General features: G+C 39.0%; 1 protein-coding gene and 1 long non-coding RNA gene across 2 annotated transcripts in view; both read right to left on the minus strand.

Annotated features, from left to right (window-relative positions):
- LOC145788849 (ATP binding / protein kinase) overlaps positions 1–26,812 on the minus strand; it is a 150,278-nt gene that overhangs the window by 7,574 nt on the left and 115,892 nt on the right. The gene's annotated exons all lie outside the window — the stretch shown is intronic.
- Positions 24,020–26,085, minus strand: LOC114269151 (uncharacterized). Its single transcript, XR_014337276.1, has 4 exons — positions 25,772–26,085; positions 25,451–25,477; positions 24,558–24,934; positions 24,020–24,247 (listed from the first exon to the last, which is right to left on the minus strand). It is a non-coding gene; the product is annotated as an uncharacterized LOC114269151 (long non-coding RNA).

The raw sequence follows: 26,812 nt of genomic DNA on the forward strand, positions 1-26,812 counted from the left end.
TTTTTTTTTTTTTTAGTGATTTTAAAATTATTTATTAAGGTGTGGTAAGGATTGCATGGCCTTGGCCCTATTTGGTAGGGCTTATTTCCAGCTTATTTCAGTTTTTAGCTTAATTTAAGCTATTTTGATGTGTTTGATTTAGCTTAACAATATAGCTTATACTTTTTTGTAAGTCAAAAATCAACTTATTCTTTGAGTGGGGGAGGAGAAGCTTAATTTATAAGTCAAAAATCAGCTTATGTTCACAGTTATAAGCTATAAGTTGTTAAACTATAAGTTATAATCACTTTCTCACAGCTCTATCAAACGAGACCCTTGTGCCAAAGTAACATTTTCTTTTAACTCTTATCCTGTTTCTTTTCAGAGGTAGTAGCTTGGGATTGGATTATTAGTTAGTTGAGAGTGCTAAAATCATATTTATTTGTAAAGTGGAGCTTGGAATTAGTAGTCCCTTGAGACTATCATGGGCCTTGAAGGAGGGGATTAGTAAAGGCCTCTAAAGATTGGGTTTCAAAACTAGTGAAGGGATTAGTTTAGAAAATGACTATTTTGCCCATGTTATGTGTTTGTTTTTGAGTGTATGTGTGTGTGTTTTTTTTTTGGTATTACGTCATTATATATATATCTAAATATTAAAATAATATAGCACAAAAAAATATTTGTAAAATATAATTTTTAATATTAAAATATATCAAAAACACTAAAGAGTATTTATGGTATTTCATATAATTAATCGCCTCGCTAAAATATATCACAAATAAATATAATTTTCCTTAGTACTTTCACTAACAATTTCTGTACTAACAATCTTCTCACTAATAATTCTATCTAACCTAATTTTGAAAGAAACGGATCCTCATACGATGTTAATGTTGTTGCAGTCAACCCAAAAGAATACATACATCATAAGTTTGGCCATGACTTGGCCTTGTTTGGCAAATCTATTTTGTAACTTAAAAATTAAAAAATCAATAAATAAATTAAATATTTTATTTTCTCTATATTTTTTTATACTTTTTTTTTCCATAAAAAGTAAAAAAATATTCAAAACATAATTTTTTTACGTTTTATTTTAGCTAAAACGTTAAAAAGGTTAACAAAATGGAAAAGACTAAAGAGTGTGTATTATATGTACTTTATAACTAAACAAGAAAATGACATAACTCTATACTTTTTAAGTCATAATTAAAAAAAAAAAAATTATAACCAAACACTACATGAGACATAATTAAACATATCAAAATAATATCATAACTAAATAAAAAAAATTGATCATAATTAAAGAAGAAAATGAAAATGAATGTATAGTAAAGAGTTTGTATTGTGAGAGGGCAATTTTTGGTAAAAATTGGGCCGAGCTGCGAAGATGGACTTTATGGCCCAAAGTATGAAGGACAAAAAGGCCCAATGGAGATGTAAAACTTACTCCGGTCCAAGAATAAGAATGTTACTCCGGTTTAGGAGGTAAAGTTACTCCGGCCCAGAAAGAGATGGAGTTATTTCGGTTTGAGGGTAAATGTACTTCGGTCTGAAGGTAACTTGAAATTAGACCGGTCTTGAAGGTATACCGGTCTCGTAGTTATACCGGTCGTAAATTGTTAGTTCGGTCCAAACATACCATGGGTTGAACAGGAGAAAACCGAGGTAAGGAGGAGTAGAGGGAGAGCCGAACTAAGGATAGCTCGGCCTACTCTGTGGCTCAGCATAGCCAGTTTTACTTCAGTCAAGTGGAAGTTCGGCCATAGTGAAAACCATCCCACTTGGTTTAAGCAGTGGGGGGGGGGGTATAAAATGATAAGCATTATCCTTTAGGAGTATGAATCTTAGGAGGACTCTGCATGGAGAAATAAAAGTCCTACTAGGATTGTGCCACTCGAAATATATAAAAGCTCACAAGCATCACCTTGGGGGAGGTAACAACATAACACAACATACAATTTTGCTTTCTGAACATCTTAAGCTTTGTCTATTTGTCAAGTTTTCTGACTTAGGCATCGGAGAGGTTTCCGGCACACACCCACCGACTAGCTCACGTTTGTGTTTTCAGGTGACAAAGCGACGTCGTACGGAGGAGCGTGGACTTAGTCAATAGGATTATACGAGGAGAATTATTTCTTCCCCGTACAATTGGCGCCGTCTGTGGGAACAACAGACAGAACGAAACCTCTTGACTAAGCTTCTCATTTTCTCATCCAATGGCACACATTGAAGACTTGCCGCAGTCCGCCGTCGACGGACTAACTCCTGAAGGGGGCGCGAGGCGTGAAGGATTACCTTCTGTCCCTCCCATGGCGGACTTGGAACCCCAACGACATACCTCCAGAAGGGATGCTAGGGGAAGACGGAATCACAGCCCCCGTCAATCCCACTCTCAAAGCCCCGACCGGCAAAGACGGAGGATTGACCCTCAAGCTCTAGAAGATCGCATGAAAGAGCAAGACGAATTAATAAGGAAGATGGCGGCAGACATAGAGGCCTTAAAACGCCAGATGAAGAAAAAAGAAGTGGCGACAGGAGAGGGGTGCAAAAACCAGACGCCCCCTCGCCACTCAGAAAATCGTAGTAGGAATACTACACCCTCGCAAGGAGAGAGCAGAAGCCTCAAAACAGGCGACACTCAATCCTGGTCTTCCAGGACTCGTCACTCCAGGTCTGAAAGGACGAGACCTGAAAGGTCATACACTGAAGGAAGCACATATTGGCCTTCACATTCGCACCAAACTAGATCTAAACAGACAGAATTACCTAAATCATCCGACTTACGAACCGTGCTCGAAGAGAAAGCACGATGCAAGGAGGATGCCAGGGCAAGGGATCCACATAGAGTTTCAGCCTTGCAGCGGTTGGCTCCTCGGACGCATGGAAGCGTCGAGGTTGGAATGCCAATACCGCGCCCTGCCTATGAACCGACGAACAAAGCTTTGGCAAGACTACAAACTTCGCCGTTTGTTCCAGCAATCGAGAACGCACCCCTACCATCAGGCTTCCTTCAGCCAAAATTCACCACATATGTAGGGAAGACGGACCCGTATTCACACCTAAGCCACTTTCGCCAGGTCATGGCCGTTTACAGGCGAAACGAGGCCTTAATGTGCATACTCTTCCTATCAAGCCTTGGCGACCTAGGCTTGACTTGGTTCGAGAAGCTCCCAGAAGGCAGCATAGCCTCTTGGGCTCAATTGGCAGAAGCCTTCGTGACAAGGTTTCAGACGAATACTAAAACTCCGGTGGAGATCGACCAGCTACTCTCCATCGACATGGGTGATAAGGAGACCCTGAGATCTTACAACAGTCGCTACTGGGAAACATTCAATCAGATTGGGGACTGCCCCACCAATCTCGCCATTGCACAATATAAAAGAGGCCTTCCAGTCGGGAACAGACTGAGGGACTCGATCACCATGACGCCACCCCTCACTATGGAAGCCCTGATGGAAAGAGTGCACCAGCACATCAGGGTAGAGGAGGACGGCGCACGTGCCAAAGCAAAATCTAGTGCGACTACAGTGCCAGAAAAGAAGACCTCAGCAAAGGTCAATACGGTAGACCGAAGTAACAGAAACGGACGTGGCAAACGAGATAATGGAGAAGACCCAGATAAAAGATGGTTGAGAATCTGCACTGCCATAACAACGGTGTTCAAAAAATCGATATATCGAATTCTGAGCGAAATAAAAGATGAGCCTTTTGTCAAGTGGCCAGCCAAGCTAGGAGAAGCTCAGAAAGACTACGACGACAGATCACGGTGCACCTTCCACAAAGAAAAGGGGCACCGAACTGAGAATTGCACACCATTGAGACAGCACTTGGAAGAATTAGTAGCAGCAGGACACTTGGACAAATACATTGAAGGAGGGACGCAGCCAGCCCCCCAGAACCATAACAACCCCAATGGAATGCCACTCGACGCCCCGCCTCAAGGCATTATCAATGTAATACATGGAGTCTTTGAACCTGAGTGTGTATGCGAGCTCAGGGGATCTATAAAAAAGGCTGAGCACTTTAGAGAGGTGTTAAGTGCCCAACCTACCATCAAAAAGGGAAAAACAGGGGCAACAAACGTCATGTCTTTTTCAGATAAGGACTTGGATCGAATATACTGTCCTCACAATGATGCTCTGGTCGTCACTCTCCGAGTCAAGGATTTTGACGTCAAGCGGATCCTGATTGACCAGGGTAGTTCATGTGAGATCATGTACTACGACACATTCAAACAACTAAAGTTAAAAGACAAAGACTTGGCGCCTGCAGTATCCCCCCTAATTGGATTCAACTCCATGCCAGAGTGGCCCGTCGGCAAAATAATTCTTCCAGTCAGAGCAGGAAGTGTAACAAAACAAGTGGAGTTCTGGGTATTGAAGGTCCCCTCCACTTACAACATCATCTTGGGCAGAACATGGCTGCACGCCATGCGTTCGGTGGCATCATCATACCATCAAGTGATGCGGTTTCCCAACGACTCCGGTATAATTGAAGAGGTATATGGAGACCAAATCATGTCAAAACAATGTTTCGCCACGGTGAATGGCAGCCGCGCCGCCAAAGGGTATGTTCATTCGGTGGAAGAACCAGAAAGTAATGGGCTATTCGCAGACGTCGGCAAAGAGGCTGATCAAAAAGCGGTGGAAGACTTGGTGGAGGTAAAGATAGATGAGAAGAACCCGGATAAGTTCTTCTTGCTTGGCTCGTCGTTGTCCAGCACTGAGAGATTAGAGATCTTGGAGTTCTTGACCTCTAACATCGAAGTGTTTGCCTGGACACCTTACGACATGCCAGGCATTGATCCAAACTTCATCAGTCACCAACTCAATGTCCACCCATCCGCCAGACCAGTCATCCAACGCACACGCAGATCGGCACTCCACCACGCCGAAATAGTGGCGGAAGAAGTAGGCAACCTGCTGGAGGCAGGAGCAATTAGAGAAGTGCACTATCCAAGATGGATCTCCAACACAGTAGTAGTACCAAAGAAAAATGGCAAATGGCGAGTCTGCATCGACTACAAAACAGTCAACAAGGCCTGCCCAAAAGATAGTTTTCCTCTACCAAGGATAGATCAACTGGTGGACCTAACGGCCGGGCACAACGACTTAGCTTTCTGGATGCATACAGAGGCTATCACCAAATCGCCATGCATGAGCCAGACCAGGAGGTCACATCTTTTACAACCCCAAGAGGACTATACTGTTACAAGATCATGCCCTTTGGCCTAAAGAACGCAGGGACAACATTCCAACGGATGGTCACCAAGATGTTTGAACCATTGTTAGGCAGAACAATGGAAGCTTACATCGACGACATGGTGGTCAAAAGCAAGGATGAGAATGACCATCTTAAGGACCTAGGCGAGATGTTTGAGATCCTGAAGAAGCACAAGTTACGCCTCAATGCGTCCAAGTGTGTATTCAGAGTAGGATCTGGCAAATTCCTAGGCTTCCTCGTGACCAACCGAGGTATAGAGGCAGACCCCTCTCAAATCAAGGCAATCCAGGAGTTGGAGAGACCAAACTCAGTCAAAGAAGTACAGCATCTCACCGGCATGGCGGTTGCGCTCAATCGGTTCATAAGCAGGTCATCAGACAGATTACGACCATTCTTTCAAGCTTTAAAAACCAAGTTTGAGTGGGATGAAGAATGCGACCGAGCCCTGGAAAGCTTGAAAGAGTACATGTCTTCCCCACCACTACTTGTTACTCTAGTACCTGGTGAAGAACTCTTTTTGTACCTAGCAGTCTCTCAGCACGCAGTTAGCGCAGTGTTGGTACGTGCAGAAGGAATACAACACTTGCCCATCTTTTATGTCAGCAAGACATTGTTGGGAGCCGAAACAAGGTACTTACCCTTGGAGAAACTAGCATTAGCATTAATGATGGCCTCTAGAAAATTGGCACACTACTTTCATGCCCACACCATAGTCGTCCTCACAGCTTTTCCACTAAAAGCTTTGTTTGAGAGGGCAAACTTTTCTAGGCGCATCTTGAAGTGGGCAGTAAAGTTGGACAATTCGACATCAAGTTCCAACCCAGAACCGCAGTAAAGGCCCAGTCTTTGACAGACTTCGTCGCAGAGTTTACTCCTGGTAGTCATCACATCTGCCCAGTCGACCTAACTGACACGACCGAACTAGGGATGGAAGTTGACGCCAGAATAGCGTAACCCCTAGCAGTTAGCACTCAGTCAGACTCCAAGGCAGACCAGACTAAAGACAGCAAGGAAGAAGCAAACCAAGACTCACCAACAGCCCAACTAGATGGCGAGGAACAGACAACAGGCATGGACCTTGAAGAAAACACCATTCTTGACCCCACGACATCATCTGACCCCTCCACTTGCTGGAAGTTATTCGTTGGAGAGATGTGGAAACTCTTTGTGGATGGAGCATCCAACCGGCATGGTGCAGGACATGGCATAGTCCTCATCTCTCCAGACGGCCTGGTTGTGGAGCAAGCAATCAACCTTGGCTTCCCAGCATCCAACAATGAAGCAGAGTATGAGGCGCTTCTCGCAGGGCTCAAGTCAGCATACTACATGAAGGCCACCGAACTAATGGTGTACAGTGACTCTCTGCTGGTAGTAAACCAAATCTCTGACGAATACGAAGCAAAGGATGATAGAATGGCCAAGTACCAAGAGCTGGTAAGAACAGAGATCAAGAAGTTCGCTGTAGTAAGGATAGAACAAATTGGCAGGGAGGAAAACAGCCGAGCGGACGAACTAGCAGGCCTCGCCTCAATGACAGATACATCCATCCCTCATCTATTACTCATCGACTTCTTACCCAGACCAAGCATAGAAGACCCCGAAGCAGAAGAGGTATGTTGCACAGAATTAGGCCCCTCCTGGATGGATCCCATCATCCTATTCCTGAAAGACGACATCCTACCAGAAGAGAAAAAAGAAGCCAACAGAATAAAAGCAAAGTCGCAGCGATTTTGGCTATCTCCATCTTTGGCCTTATACAAGAAGTCATTCTCAGGGCCTTACCTAAAGTGTGTTCATCAAAGAAAAGTAGAGGCATTCTTGTTTGAAATACACGAAGGGGCTTGCGGAAGCCATCAAGGCGGAAGATCGCTAGCTTATAGGGCCATTTCACAAGGTTACTGGTGGCCATACATGCAAGCATCCTCAGAGAAATATGTAAAGAAGTGTGAAAAATGCCAAAAATTCGCACACCAAATACATCAACCAGCTAGAGAACTCCTACCATTGACTAGCCCATGGCCATTCGCAATGTGGGGCTTGGACATAGTGGGACCACTTCCAACAGCACCCGGTGGTAGAAAGTTCTTCATCGCAGCAACTGACTACTTCACAAAGTGGGTGGAAGCAGAAGCATTGGCATCAATCAAAGAAAAAGATGTGAAGAAATTCATTTGGCAGAATATCATCACTCGGTTTGGCATACCAAAAGCCTTAGTTTCAGACAATGGCACTCAGTTCGACGGCAGAATCTTCAGAAGCTTTTGTGAAGAATACAAGATAGAGTTCTACAATTCTACACCAGCATATCCTCAATCAAATGGCCAAGCAGAAGCATCAAATAAAGTCGTCTTGGATGGACTTAAGAAAAGACTGGAGAAGGCAAAAGGCAAGTGGGCAGACGAACTTCCTCATGTTTTATGGGCTTACCGCACCACACCTCGACGATCAACAGGAGAGACACCATTTTCCTTAGCCTATGGAATAGAAGCAGTAATCCCACTGGAAGTTGGCCTCCCCACCATCCGAAGCCAAAATTTTGATCCAGACTTAAATGAATAAGCCATAGCATTGGAACTTGACCTTGCGGAAGAAAGAAGAGAAAGAGCATTGGTTCACATTGCTTCGTACCAACAAGAGTTAATTAGAAAATACAACAAAAAGGTGCATCCAAGACAATTCAAGATCGGCGATTGGGTACTACGCAAAGTAATGGGAAACACCTTGGTACCAGGAGATGGCAAGTTGGGGCCAAACTGGGAAGGTCCTTACAAGGTGGTTGGGTTAGTAGGCAAAGGGGCATACCACCTAGAAGACGAGGACGGCAAAGCAATCCTTAGGCCATGGAACACGGCCAATCTCAAGTTGTTTTATTTTTAGCTTTTTCTCTTTCAAGCATATGTAATTTTCTTTTTCCTTAATAAGACAATCAATTCTTTTCAGCATGAGTTGTTCTTTGTAAAAGTTAGCTTTAGTGTAGATAGGAATATCGCAAACCCATTATTCTAAGTTAGCTGGAAAAACTAACTTAGAGGTTGGCTGGAATAAACCAACACCCTTCCTAAGCCCAGGATAAAGATCCAGGCTGCAGGACGTTTGGTCGGAATAACCAAACATTATTCTAAGTTAGTTGGCTAGATTAAACCAACTCTCTGTACTCTTCAGCTGAAGTATGGGCATGGCTGAAGAGTGGTTGGCTGGATTAAACCAACTCTCTGTACTCTTCAGCCGAAGTATGGGCTTGGCTGAAGAGTGGTTGGCTGGATTAAACCAACTCTCTGTACTCTTCAGCCGAAGTATGGGTATGGCTGAAGAGTGGTTGGCTGGATTAAACCAACTCTCTGTACTCTTCAGCCGAAGTATGGGCTTGGCTGAAGAGTGGTTGGCTGGATTAAACCAACTCTCTGTACTCTTCAGCCGAAGTACGGGTATGGCTGAAGAGTGGTTGGCTGGATTAAACCAACTCTCTGTACTCTTCAGCCGAAGTATGGGCATGGCTGAAGAGTGGTTGGCTGGATTAAACCAACTCTTTGTACTCTTCAGCCGAAGTATGGGTATGGCTAAAGAATGGTTGGCCGGATTATCTCTACTCTTTATACTCCTCAGCCGAAGTAAATACATCGGCTAAGGAGTGGTTGGCTGGTAAGCATGGTTAGGCTAAACTATCTAAAACCGGAATAACAGTTGGAATTACAGAAGAAATTTCAGGTGTAAGCATACACATCAACCGAAGTAAGAGTTCAAGCAAATTTTCATTTCATTAAAAGATCAAAATAGGAACATAGGAGGGGCCGCAGCCCGGTTACAAAGAAAAAAGGCAACAAAAAGAGAAAAAGTACAAAGTCAAGAGAAAAGATCTTCAATTTCGGCATCAAATGCGGCATCAGCATCAGCAGGAAGACCAGTTTCAGGCGGAAGCTCGGTGTCGGTAACAAGAGTTGTTTCGGTCGGAACCACAGTTTCAGCTGGTCGTTCGATTGTTAGATCCTCCACCATGGGCTCCGACCGAACCACCTCATCGACGTTGACAACCAGAGTATCCTCAGAGGCAGAGTCTTCATCAGAATCTGAGCCTTCAAGAAACTCCTGTTGCTTGGCATTCGCGTACTCCAAGAGGGAGTTCGGTATGAAGTAGGCTGGAGGGTTGAAAATCTCGGTCTGAGGATCATGACCGAGCTTCTCAACGGCCCCCCTCCAGCCGCACTTAAAGAACAGATCTTTGGCAGCCTCACACTGTTTGACATAAATATCCTCTGCCTTCTTGTAGCCTTTCTTTTTTGCCTCTTTTGCGTCCTCCTTCGCCTGGGTTATTTCGGCATCCTTCTTTCTTTCCAGCTTCACAAGCTCACGTAAGTACTTATCTTTCAGAGCAATGGCAGTCTTTTGCTTTTTCGCATCGGCCGAACTAACCAGTCCGGTCAGTCTGCCGACCTCCCCGCGCAGCTCGGCCATTTGTTTTCGGGCCTCCTCCAGCTCGGTCGTTTTTGCTTCGGCCTCTGCCACTGCTTGCCTTGTGGTTTTTCTAAGCTCCAGGACCTTTCTGTAAGTAATGTTGTTTTTCTGGAAGGCCTGACAAAACAAAGACTTCAATTGAGCCGAAGTAAAAATTGGGAAAAATTAGACCGAAACAACAACGCAGAATTACTTACCAAAATCATGGATTTCGATGCAGACCGGATAGACTTCAATTCGGTGTTTAATTGCTTTTGGTGGTGCTCCATATCTTTAGGGAGGCACACACTCTTGGCCAGGCTGAAGGCCAATTGATGATCTTTATCAGCAACAACCGAATCAAAATCCTGGATATCTCGGTCGTTGAAGGTAAGCTTTGGGGCCCATTTGGAAGATTCTGCTCGGTCAGTTTGCTCCGGTTGAGGAATAGGTTGAGGACTTTGTGGGATGGATTCGACCTCATCGACAAGGCGCTGTTCGGTCGATGTAGATCGGGCGCGTTTAGAGGGGCGAGATGTAGAAGGCCGTTGAGAAGGAAGGGCCACAACGACAGGCTGCGTTTGGGCTAACGGTGGTGCTTCGGCCCTGGTTGTTTCGGTCAGAAGGGCCCTGACTCTGCTTTTCTTTGCCATCTCTTCTTCAGCAGTTAATGGGACAAGTCGTATTTCGGGCAGGGTTGGGTCCGGTTCAGGTGCGTCTTCAAGAAGGAAATCGGTCACTCGGGCTTTTCGGCGACCGCTATATCTGTAGGTCGGCTCAAAGTTTAGAAGCTTAGCCCAACTCCTTTCTTTAACACGTAATGCAGCTCGGAGTATGTTCAGATTTGGGTAACTATAATAGGAAGCAAGATGAGCTAAGTCTGCAAAAAGGATACCACTGTTAGATCGGTTATGACATCCGAAACCAAAGTACAAGAAAAAAACATACATAAAACCGAGGTAAACTCTACCAGGTTTTCCTTTCTTCCAGTTAATACTTCGGCTTGGGATTTGGGCTTGCTGATCTTCAAAATTGCCCGATACCCAGAAAAAGTCATCATCATTGACGTCCTTATCCGGCGTGTCTTGTATTATCTTTTCTCTATGGCGGCGTATCCTAAGGTAATAAACCCAGCCATCTTCTTTGGAACCTATGGAGTACTGGTGGAAGATTTCGGCTAAATCGAGGTTCAGTCCTGCTTGGCGGTTTAGCTCGGCTATACCCATTATTATCCGGTATGTATTAGTGGATAGCTGGGTTGGGCATAGTCTGGTTTGCCTCAGAAATTCACAAATTAAAGGCTGGACTGGGAATCTTAGTCCGGTCTCTATTATTGAAAGTAGGGTAAAGGGTACAAAGCCTGCCTCACCCCAGGGTATGATATCCTTCTTGGCAAGGGTAAGGTGTACATCGTCTGGAATGCCATAATCCCTTCGGAATTCGGCCATGCCACCAGGGGTCTCTACCAAATATCTATACTTACCCATCTGGTGTATAATTTACGAATAAATTATATCGGTGCAAAAATCGTGCTCAGTAGCTCGGTTGAGCACACGCAGGAGTGCCTGGGTAACCTAAGTCTGCAAAGTAAAGAACAAAGGGGTTAAGCACTGATCATTAGACCGTGCTACAATGTAAAAGCAAGGTATAAGAGCCCTACTTCGGCCTCATAAGCTGGTTCTACCTCGGTTCGTCATAAGGTTTGATAGCTCGGTATGAGCAGATTGCTCGTTAGACCGGCTCATCGTATATGGGCAGCTTTCTGAGTTCGGTCTATAAAACTAAGAAAGCTGGTTTAGCCCCAAAGGCCTAAATCGGTTGGAGTTTGAATAAAGTTATTTCGGTTGAGCCTCTAGGGGCGGCTTTCTGAGTTCGGTTTAGAAACTAAGAAAGCTGGCTTAGCCCCAAAAGGCTTAGTTCGGTTGAAAACCGAGGTTCCTAGTTTAATATGTTCAAACCTCGGTGATCTTATTTCGGCTAAAGTAAATCAGGAGTTGGTCACTCGTTGAAACTTTTGTTATTTATTCAAGTTCTAGTTCAGTTATTGACTATAGTGATCTGCCCATATAGGACAAACAGTATCCTAGTTCGGTTACTACCTAATTTTGGATCTAATACTAGTTTTCTACAGAAGTTCATACACACATGGGTTCTACTAATATTTTCTCATAAAAGTACTGAAGCAAACCAGAAAATGGGCAATAATGTTTCGCATAAACATTAAAAGCAAAATACGAAAGCAAAATGAGTTTACTTACCAGGTTGAAGAAGAAGGATCTGAAGATGGGAAAGTAGCAACAAAATCAGTCTTCAGAAGCAACGGAAGAACAGCAAAAGCACAGAGAGAGAAGATAAAGAATGGAAGGTGAATGATTCAAGAACAAAAAGGTTATTTTGTGAAAGAGGAGAGAGAAAAAGCGACAAAAATGGGCGGGACTGTTCAAAAATTTCGAAGTACGAAGACGGCGTGATAACAGCTCACAGCCTATCAGAACCTGCCACGTGTCATTGGAAAGGGAAGCGTTACAGGCGCTATGATTGAAGAGACATTTTGACCGGACAAAACAGAGCCCGGAGTAAAATTAACTCAGCTTAAAAGTTTAAGAGTTTTTAGCTCGGCTGGAGAGGCTAAAGTGTTTTTAGCTCGGCTGGAAAAGCTTAAAAACTCCAGCTCGGCTGGTGGACTGGTAATCCCAATCATGCTATGCAGATGGAATTAAGGGGCAATTGAGATGGTAATTTTTGGTAAAAATTGGGTCGAGCTGCGAAGATGGACTTTATGGCCCAAAGTACGAAGGACAAAAAGGCCCAATGGAGATGTAAAACTTACTCCGGTCCAAGAATAAGAATGTTACTCCGGTTTAGGAGGTAAAGTTACTCCGGTCCAGAAAGAGATGAAGTTATTTCGATTTGAGGGTAAATGTACTTCGGTCTGAAGGTAACTTGAAATTAGACCGGTCTTGAAGGTATACCGGTCTTGCAGTTATACCGGTCGTAAATCGTTAGTTCGGTCCAAACATACCATGGGTTGAATAGGAGAAAACCGAGGTAAGGAGGAGTAGAGGGAGAGCCGAACTAAGAATAGCTCGGCCTACTCTGTGGCTCAGCATAGCCAGTTTTACTTTGGTCAAGTGGAAGTTCGGCCATAGTGAAAACCATCCCACTTGGTTTAAGCAGTGGGGGGGTGTAAAAGGATAAGCATTATCCTTTAGGAGTATGAATCCTAGGAGGACTCTGCATGGAGAAATGAAAGTCCTACTAGGATTGTGCCACTCGAAATATATAAAAGCTCACAAGCATCACCTTGGGGGAGGTAACAACATAACACAACATACAATTTTGCTTTCTGAACATTTTAAGCTTTGTCTATTTGTCAAGTTTTCTGACTTAGGCATCGGAGAGATTTCCGGCACACACCCGCCGGCTAGCTCACGTTTGTGTTTTCAGGTGACAAAGCGACGTCGTACGGAGGAGCGTGGACTTAGTCAACAGGATTATACGAGGAGAATTATTTCTTCTCCGTACATATTGTAACATTCTCCTATGCTTGAGGTTGAGGTAAATGACATTGTTTTCCAGTAGGCATACTTGGCTTGATCTGAGGAAAATTATTTTTTTTGGTGTGTTCTTTAATTTGATTTTTATTAGTTGAAATAGTGAGATTTGCTTTTTTTTCTATTTTTTTTAATAAGACAATTAGATAAATATCTTTTAATAAATAATGTGAAATAATATTTTAAATAACTTCTCTGGATCTAGACCGGGAAATTGTCAAATTGATGACATGTCGCAATATATGGGGCGGTCTCCAAGAGTGCTATGAATTTAATTGGTGAAATTGGTGAAAAGACTGATGCATATAATTTTATGTTGAATTATGGAGAATAATAAAAAGCATAATATCTGGTGGAATGCATTATCAAGTGACTTCATTTAGAATAGACTATTTTATTAGTAAAATTTTATATTATAATTCTCTTATTATATATAATTTTAATTATGTTATTTTTTAATAATGATTATAATTTTTTAACTATAATATTATTTTAACAATTTTCTTGACATTCTTTAGTTATGTCTATTTTCTCAAGCATATGCGTCTTTTTTAACCTCACAGCCACATCATCGCCGACTCATTACTCACACTCCACCATCATGTGACTAATTGAAAAAATTCACTGTAACCACAGTTTTAAAAATATTTTATTTATTTATTTTAGGAAATTTTTTTTTAAGATTCCTAATAATAATAATTTAGAGGATAAAGGACACTAAAAAAAAGGAGTGATGCATCATGTCCTTCAATTATTATCGCGCGCATTTTTAATTATCTCATGGACCAAAATACCCCTCACAAATCAACATAGAAACTGAACTGAACTCTGACGACTGAGTTCCAACCATCTTCACGAGCAAGAGAACAGCAGAATTAGGGTTTCAATTGTTGGAAAAAATGATTTTTGGGGACTTTAATTTAATATTAAAGTGTGGTGACTTTAATTAAAGATTAAAGTAGGTCCCAACCATCTATTGTGTTGGGTCCAAGTGGGTCTAGATACTTTGCGTTGAGATCTTTACACCACAGATAGAATGGCCGAAAACCATTGAGATTTGAATGAGAAATTACCTCATGAAGTGAGCTTCATGGAAAAAAGGTAATGAAGTTTGTAACTTCTGCATTAATGGAGTTTGGAACTCCTGCATTAATGGGGTTTGTAACTCTTGCATTAATGGGGTTTGTAACTCCTACCTTTATTGCAGAGGTTAATGGTGCATTATGACAGCCATAAAGGCTGGAGGCTCTTCCTCTCTCCCCTATACATGTATAAATTGAGACCCTCCTGTCAAGTCTCAAACACAGAAATTTTTACTTCCATTTCACAAGTCAGTTTGCCTGAAAGTTCCTACAGTGAGAGAGTGCTGCCACTGTTTTGTTCGCTAAGCTAGACAGAGAGTGCTTTTGCCGTAGCTGGTTTTGACCGTTGTATCCTGGGAGACAGACGCCGGGATTCCTCAAGCACTCGACCAGTGAGGCGGCGAAATCTGTTTTAAGGAAACTGCTTCCGTGCAGGCTTCGGTTTCGTCTCTTTACCCTTTTATTGTTTTGTGTATTTCTGTTGAAATTTAGTTGTAATTATTAGCATGTGTTCTTGGTATATATATAATTTGATTTCTTCATAAATCTATTTATTTAATTTCAAAATTTGAACAACAAGCTTAAAACAGATTTCGCATATATGTTTTTCCTATGAAATTGATCGAATAGATTTATATAGACATTTGTATAATGTTACTAGGAATTGTTGCGGAATTGCTTCCTATTTCAATGATTGTAAATTATGCAATGTGATTCTCTAATTGTTTAGTTTAATTAGAATGCCCTATCATAATTTTTATACTTAATTGTATTACTCTGACCTTATTTTATGAGTATGGTTCATCATTCCCCTTCTATGATTTGCATGATTTTTAAGGTTATAAAATATAATTATTGATGTTCCAATTTGACATGCTAATTCTATTATATTCTAGGTTTTAATTTGTTACATGCTTATTATTTTCTAGACTAGATTACATGATTTAATCTTTAGAATTTTTGTATGTTAATGGTTGAATGGTTATATACTTGAAGTGCTTGGTTATTAATTTATTACATATAAACAATTCAAATTATTTACATAAACCGCATGCTACTTATTTGGTTTCATCCTATTTGTCTAATGTTGCATATGTATATTTTGATTTTGCATGCTTCTAGCTTTACTATCTAATTTGCATGTGAAATTGCTTCTAGTTTCTAGAGTTATACACATAAGTTATTTTCATGAATAGTGTGTGATTTAATTGGATGAATTAAAGTTTGAATTAAATGTAGTTCTTTGGAGTTATAAAATTTGTGTAACTTGCCTATATTTATTTACATGGTTATTGTGAATTAAATTCTTATATAATTTATGGCAATTTATTTTTTAATTTAATGTAGAAGTTATAAGGTTTTGTAACTTGTATAGTATCTTAATTCCTTAGTTATTTTGCTATTCTATGATTTGCTAGAAGGTTAAATAATATTTGATTGTATGTACAATTGCTTTATATTATGTTGTTGTTTTCTACTAACTCTCTTTGTAGGCATACCTAAGCGTAGAAAGGAATTGTATGGACTACTTATAATCCTCAATTGGATTGGTTATTTTTCTTTATGTTTGAAGAAAATTTTTACTTGAGATTTAGTTGGTTTGTTTACCAATTTGTAGTAGCAAGTTTTATTTGCTTATTAAACACATTTTATATGCATGTATTTGGTTGTAGCAATTTTAAATTGTTTGCAAGTTTAAATTGCTTGTAAGTTTGGATTTTGGTTTGGTTTTCTGGAATAGAAACCAAAGTGTTTAGCCTTGGCTAAAAAGGAGGTTTTATTTGTTTCGAAATGGCAACTATCACTGAAGCTGCTGCTACTACTAATGTTGGTAGGGATCTGAACCCCGGGGCAACTGGGTTGCCAACCCCTACTGTTGTGACCTCTGTGGTCAACCATGGCGTTACTCCGACTGTTCCGAGAGGACCGCTCAGTCATCATGAGCGCCCAGAGAAATTTACTGGGGTGAACTTCAAGAGATGGCAGCAAAAGATGTTGTTCTACTTGACCACGCTAAACCTTGCAAAGGTTCTGAGCGAGGATCCTCCAACCGTGGCAGAGAATGAGCCTGATAGGCAGAAAGTCATGGCGCTTGACACATGGAAGCAGACAGACTATCTTTGCCGGAACTATGTGTTCAACAGCTTGGCAGACTCACTCTATAGTGTGTTTTGTTCCAAGAGCTCAGCAAAAGAGTTATGGGAATCTCTAGACAAAAAGTATAAGACTGAGGATGCTGGGGCAAAGAAATTTGTGGTTGGCCGGTTCCTTGATTTTAAAATGGTATACTCTAAAACTGTGATAAGCCAAGTCCAGGAGTTCCAAGTGATCTTGCATGAAATTCATGCTGAAGGAATGCCTTTGAACGAGTCATTCCAAGTTGCTGTGATCATTGAGAAACTTCCCAATGGTTGGAAGGATTTCAAGAACTACTTGAAGCACAAGCGCAAGGAAATGTCAGTTGAAGAGCTGGTGGTCCGACTCCGGATTGAGGAGGATAATAGAAAGAAAGGAGGGAGTACCTCCTCAGTAAAAGCCAATGCCATTGAACATGGCAAATCTTCTGGAATAAGAAAGAAGCCCTCTAAGTTGGGGCCTAGAGGTGGTGTTGCAAAGAAGCCGGCTTACAAGCCACCGGAACCAAGTAATCGGTTCTTTGGGAAGTGCTATAACTGTGGTAGCAATGGGCATCGGGCTAGTGACTGCCACAAGCAGAAGAAGTCATACAAGACTAAACCTCGTGCTCATATGGCAGATTTACAAGAGCACTCCCATGAGGAGGATGATATGCACTTGTCTGCCGTTGTCTCTAAGGTGAATCTGGTAGGTTCAAACCCAAGAGAATGGTGGATTGATACTGGGGCTACACGCCACATCTGCTCCGAGAAAAAGCTGTTTACAACTTTCGAACCGGTTACAAACGGTGAGAAGTTGTTTATGGGAAACTCTACTACCTCGATTGTTGAGGGGAAAGGAAAGGTGGTCCTGAAGTTGACGTCAGGAAAAGAGCTGACCTTGAACGAAGTCCTGTATGTTCCGGACATTCGTAAAAATCTTGTCTCAGGGTCTCTTCTTAGTAAACATGGTTTTCGCATTGTTTTTGAGTCCGACTAGGTCGTTTTGACCAAGAGCGGAATGTATGTGGGTAAGGGTTATATGTTGGGGGGTATGTTTAAACTCAATGTAATGACTATTATCCCAAAGATGAATAAAGATGCATCTTCTTCTGTTTACATGCTTGAGTCTTCCAATTTGTGGCATGGTAGACTAGAACATGTGAACTTTGAATCTTTACGTAGATTAATCAAGTTAGATCACATACCATCTTTTAAGATTAATCCGAAACACAAGTGTGAAACTTGTGTTGAAGCGAAGTTGACAAGATCTTCGTTTCATTCTATTGAAAGAAGTTCAGAACCGTTGGATTTAGTGCATAGTGATGTGTGTGACTTAAAATTTATACAATCACGTGGTGGCAATAAGTACTTCATCACTTTTGTTGATGATTGCACTAAGTATTGTTATGTCTATTTGCTCAAAAGTTGAGAATCAAGTAGGCCGCAAGATTAAGGCTTTCAGAAGTGATCGTGGTGGTGAGTATGAATCACCGTTTATTGAGATTTGTGCTCAATCCGGGATTATCCACCAAACCACGGCGCCTTATTCTCCTCAATCAAACGGGGTTGCCAAACGGAAGAATAGGACGCTAAAGGAAATGATGAATGCAATGTTGATAAGTTCTGGATTGCCACAGAACATGTGGGGGGAAGCAATTCTCTCTGCAAATTACATTCTGAATAAAGTACCCCGGAAGAAGGTGGACAAGACGCCATATGAGTTATGGAAAGGCGTTAAGCCTTCGTATAAATTCTTACGAATGTGGGGGTGTCTTGCAAAAGTGGCAATTCCTACACCCAAACGGGTTAGGATAGGCCCGAAATCCGTGGATTGTATATTCATTGGTTATGCACATAATAGTAGTGCATATCGATTTCTTATACATAAGTCTAAAATTCCAGACATACACAGGAATACCATTATGGAGTCAAGGAATGCATGTTTCTTTGAAGACATTTTTTCTTGCCGAACCCATGAAAGGGTTCCAAGGTCTTTGGAGAAATTTGATGAGCTTGCTAGTGAGGATGATCATATTGATGATTCAGGTGATGATCAAATTGAGGTTTTAGATGAGCCCAGAAGGAGTAAAAGGGCTAGGATATCCAAATCTTTTGGTCCAGACTTCTTAACTTATATGGTTGAGAACGAACTTCAAACTTTCCACGAAGCTGTGACTTCTCCTGAGAGTCCATTATGGAAAGAAGCGATTAAAAGTGAGATTGACTCCATCTTACAGAACCACACCTGGGAGTTGGTAGATTTACCTCCAGGTTGTAAGCCTTTAGGCTGCAAATGGATTTTTAAAAGAAAGATGAAGGCCGATGAGTCTATTGACAAGTATAAGGCGAGGCTCGTTATCAAAGGGTACAGGCAACGAGAAGGCCTGGATTACTTTGATACGTACTCACCTGTTACTAGGATAACATCTATTCGGATGGTGATTGCGATTGCTGCTTTGCGCAATCTATAAATTCACCAGATGGATGTAAAGACAGCTTTCTTAAATGGAGATTTGAATGAAGAAATCTACATGGAGCAACCTGAAGGATTTTCAGCTCCAGGGCAAAGCAGGAAAGTTTGTAAACTTGTCAAATCTTTATATGGTTTGAAGCAAGCGCCTAAACAATGGCATGGGAAGTTTGACAACGCAATGTTGTCAAATGAGTTTAGAATAAACTAATGTGACAAGTGTGTTTATGTCAAAGACACTGACAGAGGTTATGTCATTTTGTGTCTATATGTTGATGATATGCTCATTATAGGTAGTAACGATGAAATGATCAAAACTACCAAGAAGTTGTTAAACTCTAAGTTTGACATGAAGGATATGGGAATTGCAGATGTTATTCTGGGAATTAAGATTACCAGAATCTCTGACGGAATTGTACTATCTCAGTCTCATTATGTTGATAAGATACTTGAGAAGTTTAGTGGATCAGATACGAGTGTGTCATCGACACCTGTAGACTTAAGTCTACATTTTACCAAGAATAATAATGAAAGTGTCTCACAGTTAGAATATTCTCGGGTAATTGGAAGTTTAATGTATCTGATGAGTTGTACTAGGCCGAATATAGCTTACTCGGTTAGCAGGCTTAGTAGATACACAAGTAATCCTGATGCTTCTCATTGGAAGGGTATTGTGCGGGTGTTAAGGTATTTACGCTACACTCGGGATTATGGGCTGCATTATACTCGATATCCAGCGGTGCTTGAAGGCTATAGTGACGCAAATTGGATATCAGATATAAAGGACTCAAAGTCCACTAGTGGATATGTGTTCACTCTTGGTGGAGCAGCGGTGTCTTGGAAATCTTCCAAACAAACGTGTATATCTAGATTAGCGATGGAATCAGAGTTTATTGCTTTGGATAAAGCAATGGAAGAAGCTGAATGGCTTTGCCATTTCCTTGAAGATATTCCAAGTTGGTCCAAACCTGTGCCTGCTATTTGTATTCATTGTGATAGTCAATCTGCAATTGGTAGGGCACAGAGTAATATGTATAATAAAAAGTTTAGACATATCCGTCGTAGACATAATTCCATACGACAACTACTCTCGAATGGAGTTGTCTTTATAGACTATGTAAAGTCTAAGGACAACATTGCGAATCCGCTAACCAAAGGGTTAAATCGAGTGTTAGTCGAAACGTCGTCAAAAGGAATGGGGTTGAGGCCTTTGGAAGTTACCGGAATGGAAACCCAACCTAGTTGACTGGAGATCCCAAGATCTAGGTTCAATGGGACAACCTAATTGCGTGTAACGGTGGTATGTCACTGAGGAGGTTAAACCTCCAGCCATTCCTTCTATCAGTGATACCTGCAAGTGTAGAGGTTAAGCTGAGCTTTTAATGACTCTAGTGTGTTAAGCTATTGAGCTGAGTATAGCAGGATACTCAAGTAGAGTCACCTATGTGAGTGTGAAGTGGGGACGCTTCTAGAAGAATTGGGCAGGCCAAGATTCTTTGAAACCACTCGCTAAACCAGGCTAGTGTCCAGGGCCACACAGGGCACACCAGTGAGAACATAATGGTGGTAGGAGTAATTCCCGTGTGAGATCTATTGTCTCAGTTTACATAAACGGCAGAGCAGTTCAAGATGTCATATTCACTGATCAGCCAGTAAACTCAATAGGTTTTCACTGGGAGAGGTTCAAAGCCAAAAGCTACCTTCTCTGATGTCGGGGTTAGTCCGTTGTACTCTCTCTCAGAGTCTTTATTGTTGAACGGTGTTCGTTTGTTGCGTCATTCGGTCAATTTTTATTCATGTGGGGGATTGTTGGATAAAATGATTTTTGGGGACTTTAATTTAATATTAAAGTGTGGTGACTTTAATTAAAGATTAAAGTGGGTCCCAACCATCTATTGTGTTGGATCCAAGTGGGTCTAGATACTTTGCATTGAGATCTTCACACCACAGATAGAATGGACAAAAACCATTGAGATTTGAATGAGAAATTACCTCATGAAGTGAGCTTCATGGAAAAAAAGTAATGAAGTTTGTAACTCCTGCATTAATGGAGTTTGTAACTCCTGCATTAATGGGGTTTGTAACTCCTGCATTAATGGGATTTGTAACTCCTGCCTTTATTGCAGAGGTTAATGGTGCATTATGAACAGCCATAAAGGCTGGAGGCTCTTCCTCTCTCCCCTATACATGTATAAATTGAGACCCTCCTGTCAAGTCTCAAACACAGAAATTTTTACTTCCATTTCACAAGTTAGTTTGCCTGAAAGTTCCTACAGTGAGAGAGTGCTGCCACTGTTTTGTTCGCTAAGCTAGACAGAGAGTGCTTTTGCCGTAGCTGGTTTTGACCGTCGTATCCTGGGAGACAGACGCCGGGATTCCTCAAGCACTCGACCAGTGAGGCGGCGAAATCTGTTTTAAGGAAACTGCTTCCGTGCAGGCTTCGGTTTCGTCTCTTTACCCTTTTATTGTTTTGTGTATTTCTGTTGAAATTCAGTTGTAATTATTAGCATGTGTTCTTAGTATATATATAATTTGATTTCTTCATAAATCTATTTATTTAATTTCAAAATTTGAACAACATCAATATCATCTTCACCATCGACATTAGAGCTTCATTATCTTCTGCAAAAATCATTCACATTCCTTCCTCACAAATTTCTCTGACCTCGTTTTCACTGTTCATCGTCATATCAATTCATCTTCATCACGTCGCATCTTCATCTCAGGGCATATTAGCTCATCATTACAGTTTCATCCTAACTCTGGTAAGTTTTTTTACAATACAACTAGATTTTATCTGGAAATACAGTTAATTGCATTTTATATTAACCTTCCATAAATTAGGGTTTCAATTTCGTAATAAAAAGCTACATGAATTTGAAAAAAGTTATTTCTCTGTGTTTTGAACTTATTCTTGAAGATGTTTGTGTGATTTTATCTGTAAATTTCTCTGGCATTTGAATTTCTCTGATTTTTGCTTGATGTATGTTTCTTCTTTGAATTTTTTTTGGTATGCTTATTTTGAAAAAAATTATTTCTCTGTGTTTTCATCTTATTCTTGAACATTTTTCTGTGATTTTGTTTATAAATTTCTCTGCTTTGTAAATTTCTCTGCAATATGTATTTTTAATTGCAATGTCTTTCTTTCTCTGGAATGTCTATTACTGTCTTGTCTCTGTCTAAGTTTCTCTGGTATTTATTATTTTCTCTGACCACATCACTTTCCTCCCTTGTGTATCTCTATCATGTTTAATTTTCTTTGGTTGTGTATGTAAATTTCTCTAGCATTTTAATATTATGGACTGGAATGTATGTTTCTTCTTTGAATTTTCTCTAGCATGTTTATTTTGAAAAAAGTTATTTCTTTGTGTTTTGATCTTATTCTTGAATATGTTTATGTGATTTTGTCTATAAATTTCTCTGCTTTGTAAATTTCTCTAGAATATGTATTTTTCTCTGGAATGTCTATTACTCTCTTGTTTGTGTCTAATTTTCTCTCGCCACATCACTTTTCTCCTTTGTGTGTCTCTATCATGTTTAATTTTCTCTGATTGTGTATGTAAATTTCTCTGGCATTTTAATATTATGGACTTGAAATTTTCTCTGAAATGGAAATTTTCTCAAGAATGTGTAATTTTCTCTAGTATGTTTATTTTGTTCAATTCTTGGTTTCAATGTTGTTTAATTTTCAGTGACATGTTTACGTTGCTTTGTTTATTTTATCTTGCTAATTGTGGAATCGAAATTTTCTTTGACTTGTCATGTTTATTTTTCTCTGTCATTCATTTTCTGTGCTTGCTAGATATATGTTTCTTTTTTCAATTTTCTCTGGCTATATTTTACTTCTGTATGTAATTTTAACAATTATTAAAAATTTCTCTGCCATGTTTATGTTGCTTTGTTGATTTTCTCTGGGAATGGAAATTTTCTGTGGCTAGATGTATTCCACAGGAAAACAATTAGTACTACAACAAATTTGGGATTTAAAGACGAAACAAATTTGTCCCAAAATGTATATATTTCGTCACCCAAACTAATTACGACGAACATTTTTCGTCACCCGTTTTGTCTCCAAAGGGTCGTCGCTAAAGGGTCTTAGAGACGAAAAAAAATATTCGTCATTGAAAATGATAAATTTGTGACGAATTTTTTTGTCTCCAATACACTTTGTTGGCAACATACTTGTAAGTAATTAGTGACAAAATATTTTGTCATTAAAGAAGAAATTAGAGACAAAAGTATTTCGTCACAAATATAAGAAATAGAGACGAAATAATCTTGTCACGTTTAATATAAACGAAGACGAAAATTTTTTGTCAAAGAAGCTACCAATAGAGACAAAAACAAATTCATCATTAAAAATGATAAATTTGTGACGAATTTTTTTGTCTCCAATACACTCAGTTAGGAACATACTTGCAAGTAATTAGCGACAAAATATTTTGTCATTAAAGAAGAAATTAGAGACAAAAGTATTTTGTCATAAATATAAGAAATAGAGACGAAATAATTTTGTCACGTTTAATATAAACGAAGACAAAAAAAAATTGTCAAAGAAGCTACCAATAGAGACAAAACCAAATTCATCATTAAAAATGATAAATTTGTGACGATTTTTTTTTGTCTCCAATACACTCTGTTGGGAACATACTTATAAGTAATTAGTGACAAAATATTTTGTCATTAAAGGAGAAATTAGAGACAAAAGTATTTTGTCATAAATATAAGAAATGGAGACAAAATAATTTTGTGACGTTTAATATAAACGAAGACGAAATTTTTTTGTCAAAGAAACTACCAATAGAGATAAAAACAAATTCATCATTAAAAATGATGAAATAATATCAAAAAAAATTCGTCACACATTGAGGGTAATAGTGACAAAATGTGACAATATTTTTTGTCATGACAAATTCATTTAGCGACGAAATAAAGAATTCATGACAAAATTAATCATCCACCTAAGCCAAATAAGAGACAAAAAAACCTTCTTTAGGGATGGAAAATTTTGTCAATAATTTCATAATATTTTTTTCCACATTATATACCTATTTTATCAAAATCTAAATTTTAGTTCAACAAATATGACCCTGTTCATGTTGAAACCTGTTGAATATAACAATTCCATCACAACTTAACCTAACCTGTTATCAACACATTTACGAATTAACAAAATAAAAATATCCATTCATCATTACAAATAATTTCATCCTGATATAATAAAATAGTGAAATATCCACAAAATATCCAAAAGTTATAACTTGTTCAATTCCACCAAAAATCCAACAATAACTAGTGTAACTCCAAAAAGTATGTGTATCCTTATCAAATAAAAATGAACATTCAAACAAATTACATCATTGTTGCACGTCAAAAATGCCACCCCAATCCAATCTGCAAAAAAATAAATTAAAAGTTTTAGTAATTAATCAATTATACAAAAGATTAAAAACATTAGTAACTCATCAATTTACAATTAGATCAATTATACAAATCTATAATTGTGTGATAATTTAGCATTTCGACAGCCTTTTTTCAAGCTTTAAGTATAGAGAAAAAAATATATTTTTTAGACTAATTCACAATTTATACATCATGTGCACCTGTACAAATTGGATGTCATATGCATGTTTCCATTACTTCCTAATTCTTCAAACATGTATTTTTTTATAAAATTTGTTATATTAAAGTTAATATACTTTACCAAGAAGTATGTCCACTTGTGGATGAGTCCCCTCCACTTCTAAAGTGTCCAGTGAATCCTTTGGTCCTCAAAAAGTTGACAACATCAGCCATTATCTCCCCTTGCTTCTTCTTACCCTCTCCAAGATCTTCTATTTTATTGTTTTGCATTTGTATTTGTTCCTTTTGTGTCTCTATTTGCATCTCAAGGCGCTTCACATAATCATTTGTTTCAGCATATATGGTAGTGGCTCTCCTAATAGAGGATGAAGGTCTCATGCCAAGTCCCTTCACATAGCCAGACCTTGGCTTTAGGACTTTGATTGATAGCTCTTCTGCAGTCAAAGGGGTTGATCCTGGCTATGAGAGGTGATCAGCCTGTGTCTGTATCATATTTTCCTATCAAATATAAAAAAAATTAAATAATTATTAGAAAATTAAATAAGATTATAACAAATAGTATTCTAAAATTTTGTTAATAAAAATTACAATATATACTCACATAATTACATTGAGCTTGAGATGAGATCCACTCATGTGTTTTCTCAGAGTTTCCTTGTACAAGATTGTGTTTAACATTAAAACTACGTTTGGTAGCATATGAAATGAGAAACGGAAAAAAAATGATTATATGTTTTCTCACTAAATCTCCTTTTTTTGTTTTTTTTGTTGTTGAGAAAATAGACAAAATAACAGAGATCTCTCATATTTGCTCACTTAATTTATAAACCAAACAAACATGAGAAAGAGTAATCTTTCCCTTCATTTTTTATCCCTTCTCACAAAATTACTGAAATTTATATACTAAAACTTCTGAATCGCATTAGCATGAAAAGATACCAACTTTACTCTTCATTCATCAAAAACTGGAAAGAGAGAGAGAGAGAGAGAGAAAGAGAGAGAGAGAGTACTTACAGAGGACAGACCAGAGCAAAGAGAGGCCTGCAAGTGAAATACAAGAATACGTAAGATTATATGTATGTATCTACATGCATACGTACGTGCATATATATACACACACATACACATACGCATGTATATACAAATGAGGTTAGAACAAAACATAGAGATAAAGCTGAAAATCAACTTCACAAAGTCGGCTAGTATATCTAACGTGAAAGTTGGACATTCGAAGAGAATCAAAAACAGAGGAGTAAAGATAAAGTAACTAAATATTAAAAAAAAAAAAAAAAAATCACTTTCTTTGTGTAGCCAGAGAAAACAAATGATTCATACCAAGCAAGAAAATCTAAGAAGCACTTCAAACCCAACTTGAGAAAACTCACAAAACCCATCTACAATTAGATCTCTTCCAACCTTCCTTTTTCTTCTTAGAATTTCTTGGGTTTGTAATACTAATTTGATGTGATGAGATGAGATTCTACAAATCCAGACTTTATACATGTACGAAAGAGGGAAATGATCCTCATGATGCAGTACTTTGTTAATTACGGAATTGTCCTGCTAATGTTGTTGTACCGCACAACTGTTGTAGCAGAGGAGAAGAAGGGCAATGGACATGTCTTTTTGGGAACCCATAACGTCTCTTCGTGTTGTGAAACACTATGGTGCATATTTATACATGCACTTTATAACTTAAAAATATATATATATATATATATATATATATATATAATTTTAAATATTTAAATTATAATGAAAAAAAATTTCATAATTAAATATAATATAAGACATAATTAAAGAATTTATGAAAATAATATTATAATTAAAAAAATTAATTATAATTAAAAAATAAGAAAGGGAAAAAAAATTAATTATAAAAATTCCATGTCACCCGTGTTATGCACAGATTGTGTTTAACTTAAAAATATATATATATAAAACTCCGTTTGGTAGCATATGAAATGAGAAAGGGAAAAAAAATGATTATGTTTTCTCACTAAATCTCCTCTTTATGTTTTTTTTTTTGTTTTTTTTGTTGTTAAGAAAATAGACAAAATAACAGAGATCTCTCATATTTGCTCACTTAATTTATAAATCAAACAAACATGAGAAAGAGTAATCTTTCCCTTCATTTTTTATCCCTTCTCAAAAAATTACTGAAATTTATGTACTAAAACTTCTGAATCGCATTGGCATGAAAAGATACCAACTTTACTCTTCACTCATCAAAAACTGGAGAGAGAGAGAGAGAGAGAGAGAGAGAGTACTTACAGAGGACAGACCAGAGCAAAGAGAGGCCTGCAAGTGAAATACAAGAATACGTAAGATTATATGTATGTATCTACATGCATACGTACGTGCATATATATACAC

The sequence above is a fragment of the Camellia sinensis genome, chromosome 8, assembly GCF_055761805.1.
Source record: "Camellia sinensis isolate YWXY chromosome 8, ASM5576180v1, whole genome shotgun sequence".
Taxonomy (NCBI): domain Eukaryota; kingdom Viridiplantae; phylum Streptophyta; class Magnoliopsida; order Ericales; family Theaceae; genus Camellia; species Camellia sinensis.